The sequence below is a fragment of the Coregonus lavaretus genome (assembly GCF_964263955.1).
Source record: "Coregonus lavaretus genome assembly, chromosome: 37".
Lineage (NCBI taxonomy): Eukaryota > Metazoa > Chordata > Actinopteri > Salmoniformes > Salmonidae > Coregonus > Coregonus lavaretus.
In genome coordinates this window covers 33,519,035-33,530,148 of record NC_140024.1, presented here as the reverse complement: position 1 = coordinate 33,530,148, position 11,114 = coordinate 33,519,035, and positions in this window count along the sequence as shown.

Here is an 11,114-nt window from a genome sequence, read left to right as displayed (position 1 = left end):
TGTGTGATTGTTTTACTGTCGTGCGGTTGGCTAGTAATTCTACTGTTTGCTCGGTTGAGCTATTCTCCATAGTGTTTGGAGTGTTTTGTCGCACCTGTTAGTGCGCCCGTTTGTTTTCGCCTACGTGCAGAGTTCTCGCCTCAGGGCAGTTATTTCGTGCTTGTGTTTTGTGCATCTACTAAAGTCTTTTGGACTAACGTTCTGCGTCCTGCGCCTGATTCCACCACCACACCCACCTACAGCTACACTGACAGTAATCTTATTCCTCTGAGATGGAAGTCTTCACTTTCAGGTCATGCCCCCATCTCACACTCCTCACACTCCTCCCTCCATCCCTCTACCTAGTCGCCTCATCACGTCACTGCAGCTACAAGTCTCCCGGTTTTGTTGTGGTCTGGCTTAAAAGCTCTTCGACTTAAAGGTCCCCGACCGTCCCTGCTCCTATCATCCTTTAAATCACATCCCTTGGGGAGTATAACCTTGTGTGCTGTTACGAAACTTTGTCCCCCCACTGTCATTCGGACACATCCGTGTGTTGTCACAGTGTCCCATATTGTTTCATATTTACACTAACACTCACAGTCAATACTGTCCATTTCTTGAGATGGGGATTTCTGCTGGGGTCCCCTGCTACAGTTTTGCACTGTTCTAAAAATGTTGCTCCCCCCTGAACAGCCCTGTATTCACTGCGAACATGTATCTCGGATTGAGAGGAAAAGTGAGGTTTGAGGAAATTCCCTGTATCTAAAACCATATTCAGCGAATTTGTAATTGGAGTAACTGTTCGTAATGCATACTGTTTACATTCCCATAACCAAAGACGTGACGGTGAGACAGTTAATAGGTTGTGACTGGCAAATCAATCAAAGGCTGTCTGATACACAGTGCCCGGACATAAGCCTGTTAAGGCCGACAAAATTAGCCTGTCAAGCACACCAGTGGTTTAGTTACATAACCTCTCAGGGGTGACCCAGGAACTGTCAAGGTGTGCCAAGCTGCGATTAGACAGTCTTGGGCAAGGGATTACTGTTTGATTCGCAGATTCAGAAACACAGATTCACAATACATACAGACGAAATCACATATTTAACTCTTCACATAGCTCTTTGGCAAGAAACGGTCCCCTCACCAAGAGTCCTCCCTATAGCCTATCTGCTCTACGATGTATCAGTACCAAAAGCTTTTATGTTCAAAGCCTAAACAATACACCATTGTACTGCTACAGTCAACTGCAGCCTGACTGTCGCAATGGTGAAGCACTTGAATCAGGAGCCAGGGCACATACGATTTGCTAATGTCATTATGTGTCTCATTAGATAGGGTACATCACCTGGCTGGGCTGATGCAGAGGAGGTCAACGGGGAGAGTGTCTCAGCTCTCTCTCCAGAAAGGAATGACCTCTGATTCCCAAAGGTCAAACAACAATAAATTAACAATGTTCGGACAAGTCGCAGATGCCAGGGCATTTGCCCTTTTGCGTCAGGGGACAACAACAACTTGAGATGCAAACCTCATCTGACAATACTGTAGCATAATACTGTGATGAGGATATTCTACCTGACAATAATGTAGCATAATACTGTGAGATGCAAACTTTCAATCATGCCTTCAAAAAGCCGTAACAGCAACTGCCTAGCAGCAGTAAAACAAATACAGCACGGTAAAAGTAGAATGCAGAAGGTTTCAAGAGAATCATTCTGTAGCACTTCAATAAAATGTTTCAAACCTTTCATATTAAACGAAACCTTTAAATCTAGCTTACCTGTAGTTGTTGTCTGTAATTTGGAATTGAAAGTGACTTTGGAAAGAGTTACCACTCAGTCAGCCATGGGCTGCATGGATAGAGTCAAAGAATTTAAGGGAAATTCACGGTCTATCCATCTTGGAGATTCACTGAAGATCCACAAACGTATGAAGGTCCCTTGCCCCTTAAATAAGGGAATGTAGAAATCTGGAGGCTATGCAGTAGTAGATCTCAACAAGAAAGCCAGCAGCACCTTCTCAGCATCCAATCAAAATACAATGAACAACCAACAATGCCCATGGAAGACTAAGAATGGTATCCGCAGTCACTGAAGCCGACTCATCCAAGCATGTGTGTAGACCTGAAGTGACCAACCTGCAGGCTGGACCGTGGGCTCCCAGGGTAGGAAGGGCGGAGTCAACAAGTTCAGCGGGTGAAGCCCTCCTCTATCTCCTTCTCCACCTGTCTAATCCGTCCTTAAAGCTGTGATGCTTTTCCCTCAGATGTGAGGCGGGATAAAGACGCACGAGATTCTCAAACTATCAAAGCAAGCCTGCAAGCTGAAGTGCTCAAGAGCAGGAATACTTGGCTGTTGCATTTAAGTGACCTCTGCGTTGTATGGCCAACCCAGATGTAAACAAAGAGGAGAGGGAAGTTTGAGTAGTAATGAATCAGACAAGATGGGTTCTTTCAACCCACACTCTTAGAAAAAAGGTTCTAGAACAATAAAGGGTTTTTCGGCTTGTCCTTTAGAAGAAACTGCTATCATTCCAGGTAGAACATTTTCTCCATACAAAGAAGCCTTTTATGACCCTTTCTTGGAGAAGGATGAAAAAGGTTCCATATAGAACCCTTGTCCTCGTAGAATAACCCTTTAGAAGAACCCTTTTTGTGCTGCCGTTGTTTAACTAAGGTCGATGTCCGCATCCCCGCAAAAATCGAATTAGCAGAATACAAAAATCCCCATAAAAATCTGTCAGTTTAAGATAGTTTTATTTGCATTGGATGTGTCTTAATCCACCACATCCGCCTATGTCGCACTTGTGACAGAGCTAGAGCGGTGTTTGTCAGACCATGAGACATCCTGAAAATCGGTCTTCTCACAAAATCTTCTGTAGTGTCCGAACGGTTTGGCCTAGAAAACTATTATGACTATATGATGGGACTCACGAACATGGTGGTGTTCTCCGTTTTGCTCTACTGCCCCCACAAGCGTCTTGGGACTCATATGGAGTCGGTACAGCCGATCTGCCAACTTCTGACTGTAGCGTCCGAACAGTTTGGGCTACACACTAATATGAGGTGAGACTCTCACAAACACGTATGGCGCATTCGGAAAGTATTCAGACCCTTCACTTTTTCCAAATTTTGTTATGTTACATTCTTATACTAAAATGGATTAAATCGTTTTTTTCCCTCATCAATCTACACACAATACCACATGACAAAGCAAAAACAGGTTTTAAGACATCTTTGCTAATTTTAAAGAAAGATATGAAATATTACATTTACATAAGTATTCAGACCCTTTACTCAGTACTTTGTTGAAGCACCTTTGGCAGCGATTACAGCCTCGAGTCTTCTTAGGTATGACGCTACAAGCTTGGCACACCTGTATTTGGGGAGTTTCTCACATTCTTCTCTGCAGATCCTCTCAAGCTCTTTCAGGTTGGATGGGGAGAGTCGCTGCACAGCTATTTTCAGGTCTCTCCAGAGATGTTTGATCGGGATCAAGTCTGGGCTCTGGCTGGGACACTCAAGGACATTCAGAGACTTGTCCCAAAGCCACTCCTGCGTTGTCTTGGCTGTGTGCTTAGGGTCGTTGTCCTGTTCGAAAGGTGAACCTTCACCCCAGTCTGAGGTCTTGAGCGCTCTGGAGCAGGTTTCCATCAAGGATCTCTCTGTACTTTGCTCCGTTCATCTTTCCCTCGAACCTGACTAGTCTCCCAGTCCCTGCCGCTGAAAAACATCCCCACAGCATGATGCTGCCACCACCATGCTTCACTGTAGGGATGGTGCCAGGTTTCCTCCAGACGTGAAGCTTGGCATTCAGGCTAAAGAGTTCAATCTTGGTTTCATCAGACCAGAGAATCTTGTTTCTCGTGTTCTGAGAGTCCTTTAGGTGCCTTTTGGCAAACTCCAAGTGGTCTGTCATGTGCCTTTTACTGAGGAATGGCTTCTGTCTGGCCACTCTACCATAAAGGCCTGATTGGTGGAATGCTGCAGAGATGGTTGTCCTTCTGGAAAGTGCTCCCATCTCCACAGACGAACTCTGGAGCTCTGTCAGAGTGACCATCGGGTTCTTGGTCACCTCCCTGACCAAGGCCCTTCTCCTCCAAATGTTTTGCTACCCTTTCTCAGATCTTTGCCTCGACACAATCCTGTCTCGGAGCTCTACAGACAATTCCTTCGACCTCATGGCTTGGTTTTTGCTCTGACATGCACTGTCAACTGTAGGACCTTATATAGACAGGTGTGTGCCTTTCCAAATCATGTCCAATCAATTTAATTATCACAGCTGGACTCCAATCAAGTTGTAGAAACATCTCAAGGATGATCAATGGAAACAGAATGCACCTGAGCTCAATTTTCGAATGTTGTAGCAAAGGGTCTGAATACTTACGTGAATAAGGTATTTCTGTTTTTGATTTTTTATATATTCAAATTTTTTCTAAAAACCTGTTTTTGCTTTGTCATTATGGTGTATTATGTGTAGATTGATTAAGATTTTTATTTATTTAATCCATTTCAGAATAAGGCTGTAACATAACAAAATGTGGAAAAAGTGAAGGGTCTGAATGTTGGTTGTTTTGCTCTAGGACGCCTGCAGGCCTTTTGCCATTATTTAGTTTTTTCCCACTTTAATTTGATATCCTGAGATTTTACAGTATTCTGAAAATGTTTTTAGCAAAGGGGGCATTGAGTGTTCAATATTGGTCAGGTATATCAGTAGATCATCTGCAAATAAGTTTAGTTTACAGTTGAAGTCGGAAGTTTACATACACCTTAGCCAAATAAATTTATACTCAGTTTTTCACAATTCCTGACATTTAATCCTAGTAAAAATTCCCTGTCTTATGTCAGTTAGGATCACCACTTTATTTTAAGAATGTGACATTTTTCGAAAAATAGTAGAGAATTATTTATTTAAGCTTTTATTTCTTTCATCAAATTCCTAGTTGGTCAGAAGTTTACATACACTCAATTAGTATTTGGTAGCATTGCATTTAAATTGTTTAACTTCGGTCAAACGTTTCAGGTAGCCTTCCACAAGCTTCCCATAATAAATTGGGTGAATTTTTGGCCCATTCCTCCTGACAGAGCTGATGAAACTGAGTCAGGTTTGTAGGCCTCCTTGCTCGCACACGCTTTTTCAGTTCTGCCCACACATTTTCTATAGGCTTGAGGTCAGGGCTTAAATTTTTTTTGTAATGGCCACTCCAATACCTTGACTTTGTTGTCCTTAAGCCATTTTGCCACAACTTTGGAAGTATGTTTGGGGTCATTGTCCATTTGGAAGACACATTTGCGACCAAGCTTTAACTTCCTGACTGATGTCTTGAGATGTTGCTTCAATATATCCACATAATTTTCCTTCCTCATGATGTCATCTATTTTGTGTAGTGCACCAGTCCCTCCTGCAGCAAAGCACCCCCACAGCATGATGCTGCCACCCCTGTACTTCACGGTTGGGATGGTGTTCTTCGGCTTGCAAGTGACTCCCTTTTTCCTCCAAACATAACGATGGTCATTATGGCCAAACAGTTATATTTTTGTTTCATCAGACGAGGACATTTCTCAAAAAAGTACGATCTTTGTCCCCATGTGCAGTTGCAAACCATAGTCTGGATTTTTTATGGCGGTTTTGGAGCAGTGGCTTCTTCCTTGCTGAGCGACCTTTCAGGTTATGTCGATATAGGACTCGTTTTACTGTGGATATAGATACTGTTGTACCTGTTTCCTCCAGCATCTTCACAAGGTCCTTTGCTGTTGTTCTGGGATTGATTTGCACCAAAGTACGTTCATCTCTAGGAGACAGAACGCGTCTCCTTCCTGAGCGGTATGACGGCTGCGTGGTCCCATGGTGTTTATACTTACGTACTGTTGTTTGTACAGATACCTTCAGGTGTTTGGAAATTGCTCCCAAGGATGACCCAGACTTGTGGAGGTCTACAATTCTTTTTCTGAGGTCTTGGCTTATTTCTTTTGATTTTCCCATGATGTCAAGCAAAGAGGCACTGAGTTTGAAGGTAGGCCTTGAAATACATCCACAGGTACACCTCCAATTGACTCAAATGATGCCAATTATGGAGTTATTATGGGTATGGAGTTATCCGTCTCTGAGCCGTGTTCCCACTGGGCACCGACGTCACTTCAACGTCTAGTTTTGATTAACATTTGATTGAGTTCAACGTGAATTCCCCAAAATAATTTTACCATGTCATTTGGATTTTGGTTAAAATTTGTGTTAAAAAAAAAGGCTTACATTCCAACATCCCTTTACATTGAGGACTTTTTTGTCAATCTAATCAGTTTTCCACATTGATTCAACATCATCACCTCAAATGTTTTTGTTGGAATGATGTGGAAACAACGTTGATTCAACCAGTTTGTGTCCAGTAGGTTGGTGGTCATGAAGGGAGGGAGAAGACGGTAACGCATCCGTTTCTAGCTCATTCCTCCCTACGCGGGACTCCACCCCCTCAGGTACACATTCCTCATGCAACTCCACCTGACCAATCAAACCGTGATGAGACACGGTGTCTCTAAATAACTCATCTGTCTTTAGCTCTCCTAATCCACCACACATACACACACAGGGACATACACACATGCGCAAACGTACACACTCATGACACAACAGATGTACCATGATATGAGTTAACTTACCACTCCCTAAGAATCCCTAAGCAAAACATTTTTTTTTGCTATTCTTTTCTATTTTTTTAAACTCACTAATAGACCATCTTACAATCCAAAAATTTAAAGATTGTCCTCCCAGTAATGAGCATTTAAATCATGTCAATACCATGCTAGATAGAAATACAATTCCCAGCATGCATTCGATCCTCTTATATCATGTACATTGATCCTTTCATGCTCACAGTGTCCTGGACACCTAAGGTGGTGAATTGGCTCAAATTGAGACCACGGTCTTTGCCACCCCTTTCCCTGAATTATAATCTGTACCGGGTTTCTGCATCCAGTCGTTTTACGATGGTAATTCCCTGCATCTTATTTTTTCCTACCATTGATATCTTAGCATAGTTGAAAATAACATTACAATTAGTTGGACACATCAGTTTAGCAATCTTTACACAACAAGTATCTTTGCTGTTCAGTCTTTAAAAAATATTTTAATTAATTTCAATGTAATCTCAGAACCCTGAACCAAATCTAGCTAGCTAGCTAACTCTATTTACTATTTCTAAGGGCGAAAGCGGCGAAACAGCAGATTCAGCCTCTCTTCACTACAAAACCACCTGTCTGTCTAGAGACTAGACGCTCATGCACACAATTATGATTAATCAAAACAACACCAAATAATAATAATTACATAATTCTTCCCATATCTCTGATTCAGCAAGGTACACAGGCATAATGTAGACATTTATGTTTATTATGTCTGCCACTATTGGGCCTCCTTCCCAAATGGACTCTTTTTCAACTCATGTGAGACTTCCTGCCAAAATGGCCACCAGCTGAATAAGGCAAATGGCCTACTGAAGTATTGTTTCATAATCTTTGAACATTTACATTTACATTTTAGTCATTTAGCAGACGCTCTTATCCAGAGCGACATACAGTTAGTGAGTGCATACATTTTTCATACTGGCCCCCCGTGGGAATCGAACCCACAACCCTGGCGTTGCAAACGCCATGAGCTAATTGAAACAGACTATCTTAAAACTGGCAGAATGTACAGAGAGTCAAGAATTCCCTACCACGTCCATAATGTTAAAATGATCAATCAAAACAATTCATGAATTTACGTACCCTCCAAAGGGGAAGCCCTTTTTCCTGTATCATTGCTAATTTATGCTCAAAGATGAGTGTGCATTTCTGAGCAATCACAGCCATACCATGGGAAACTGTATGTTAGCATTACCACTAGCATATGCTACCGCTAGTTAGCACTGGAGCTAATCTGAACAAGCTGCGAAGCTAAGGTTTAAAAAGGCTTTTGAAGTTTGTAATTCAGACTTGATTTTCCCACACAAAAAATATATCAACCCCTACAAAAATGCCCATTCATTATAATCCACATAATAATTTACATTTCCTGCTGCTGCAGGATTATTTTCCTGCTGTAACAAACTGGCTCAAATTAAGATCCTGCATCTGCACTAACTAGTCTGTTACAGGGAAACTACAGTAGCTACTATACTAATAGATTGCTCCGCTGGTTAGCCAGTCTGGTGTGAGGCCTAGTGTGAAGTGCGGTAGGTAATCAGTAATTGCGCTAGTTTGCAAAATAATGCTTTTTGTTTCAAGAATAGAACTACTTCAAGAGCAAAAACGTTGTCTTACAGTAATTCCAAAATTAATTGATGAATCGTCATAAATGAATCCATGTTTTTCTGCACTAATGTGTCCTTTTCTGTAGGTGACAGACTGAAGTGTTCCCTACGCCAGATCCCCTTCCTCCCAACCTGCTCAACCCACCACCCACTTCACTCTTTCTATATCAATGCACCAATAAAAACAATATCCACCAATAGTACTGTAATGACAATGGCAAACAAATGAGTTGCAATGATCACAATGATATATTATTATTATTATTATTACTACTACTATTAGCTACTATTATCATTATCATCATTCACAGCTGTATTAGTAGCAGTAGCAGTAGTAGTAGTAGTAATAGTGGTAATAGTAGTGGTAGTAGTAGTGGTGGTAATAGTAGTAGTAGTAGTAGTGGTGGTGGTGGTGGTGGTGGTAGTAGTGGTGATAGTAGTAGTAGTAGTAGTAGTAGTAGCAGTAGTAGTGGTGGTGGTGGTGGTGGTAGTAGTAGTAGTGGTAGTAGTAGTAGTAGTAGTAGTAGTGGTAGTAGTAGTAGTAGTAGTAATAGTAGTAGTAGTAGTAGTAGTAGTAGTAGTAGTAGTAGTAGTAGTAGTGGTAGTAGTAGTAGTAGTAGTATTAGTGGTAGTAGTAGAAGTAGTAGTAGTAGTAGTAGTAGTAGTAGTGGTAGTAGTAGTAGTAGTAGTGGTAGTAGTGGTAGTAGTAGTGGTAGTAGTAGTAGTAGTAGTAGTAGTAATAGTAGTAGTAGAAGTAGTAGTAGTAGTAGTAGTAGTAGTAGTAGTAGTAGTGGTAGTAGTAGTAGTAGTAGTAGTAGTGGTAGTAGTGGTAGTAGTAGTGGTAGTAGTAGTAGTAGTAGTAGTAATAGTAGAAGTAGTAGTAGTAGTAGTAGTGGTAGTAGTAGTAGTATTAGTGGTAGTAGTAGTAGTAGTAGTAGTGGTAGTAGTAGTAGTAGTAATAATAGTAGTAGTAGAAGTAGTAGTAGTGGTAGTGGTAGTAGTAGTAGTAGTAGTAGTAGTAGTAGTAGTAATAGTAGTAGTAGTAGTAGTAGTAGTAGTAGTAGTAGTAGTAATAGTAGTAGTAGTAGTAGTAGTAGTAGTAGTAGTAAAAATAAAAGCTATGCATGAAGCCTCTTTAGTCATAAGAGTCACACCTAGTCGACAGATATTTAGGACGCCTCATGAGCTGTCTTAACCACTTCAGAGTTACAGCAGGTGTCTTGATTATAGAAATATGCAGTGAGTCAGTGGTTCCTGCGCTTTTGATATTTCTATATGATCAATCCATAAATAATCTAGACCTACATGCAACAGTATCTATAAATAGATAAATTGGTCATTTAGCAGACGCTCTTATCCAGAGCGACTTACAGGAGCAATTAGGGTTAAGTGCCTTGCTCAAGGGCACATCAACAGGTTTTTCACCTAGTCGGCTCGGGGATTAGAACCAGCGACCTTTCGGTTACTGGCACAACGCTCTTAACCACTAAGCTACCTGCCGCCCATAAATAATCTAGACCTACATGCAACAGTATTTATAAATAATCTAGACCTACATACAACAGTATCAATAAATAATCTAGACCTACATACAACAGTATCTATAAATAATCTAGACCTACATACAACAGTATCAATAAATAATCTAGACCTACATACAACAGTATCTATAAATAATCTAGACCTACATACAACAGTATCTATAAATAATCTAGACCTACATACAACAGTATCTATAAATAATCTAGACCTACATGCAACAGTATCTATAAATAATCTAGACCTACATACAACAGTATTTATAAATAATCTAGACCTACATACAACAGTATCTCTTGCGCCTTTGACAATGATTTCACGAGACCTAAATACTTATAGCCTACTAATAAACAGGGGCGGCCTGTTCAATAGGGCGATATGGGCGACGCACTGCCAAACGGGAAAAGGAAGGGATTTTTTTTCGAATCAATTATATCACGGCAACAGTAGTTATCAGTGTTGTAATCTATACGTCTGATCTGCCACAGTGCCACACTGCCACTAAATGTCGAATCAGGCTAAAGTCGTGCTTCAAATGGCTCCCCCCCCTTTTGGGGCGATTTCAGTCAGGTTGAAAATCGCCCAGAAGTCTGTCATAGACTCCCATGTAAAATCTATTTTTTTCAAATTTCAGAGCCTTCAATACAATCTCAATGGGTGTCTGTGGGCTTGCACTTACGCGCTTTCGTCATACGTTACGTAACCATGAACGTAACTGAGAAAAGAGCGGATTGTTTGAAAGAAGTTCCTTTTTGTCGGCGAACAAATGAAGATAAATTGGCAACGAAACAATTAGGACCTCCCAGACCAAATTTAATAATTCAACAGGTTTCTACTAAAGGCGGAAAGTCCTACACCCGAGGATTTTCCAAAAATTGGTACGAACGAAAAAAGACATTGCCACTCACTCAACTGGATGAGGGATACAGGCTAGCTGTCCGCCGCCACAACGATGAGGTTAGTGTTGATAATCACAAGTTTACTGGAGAACTGAGACCAAGTAGAGACTTTGGACAGGGTGGATATGGTATAATAAAGGCAGTTTATTCAGAGGTAAAGATATCTGGAATCGCGTTCACGGACCCGTTCGTCAAACTCTTAGGGAGCTATAAATTAAGCCCCATTACTTACCATATCAGATAAGAGAAATTGCTGCAGCTACATATATTTTACATCCTGGCCCTACATAGTTCACTATTTGCATCACTTACCAAAATATTACGTGGTCATATATGCTTGGAAAGTGGAGATGCCATAGAACGTCAAAAAAGTAAACATTGCTGGAGACACATTGCCGTTTTGGAGAAGAC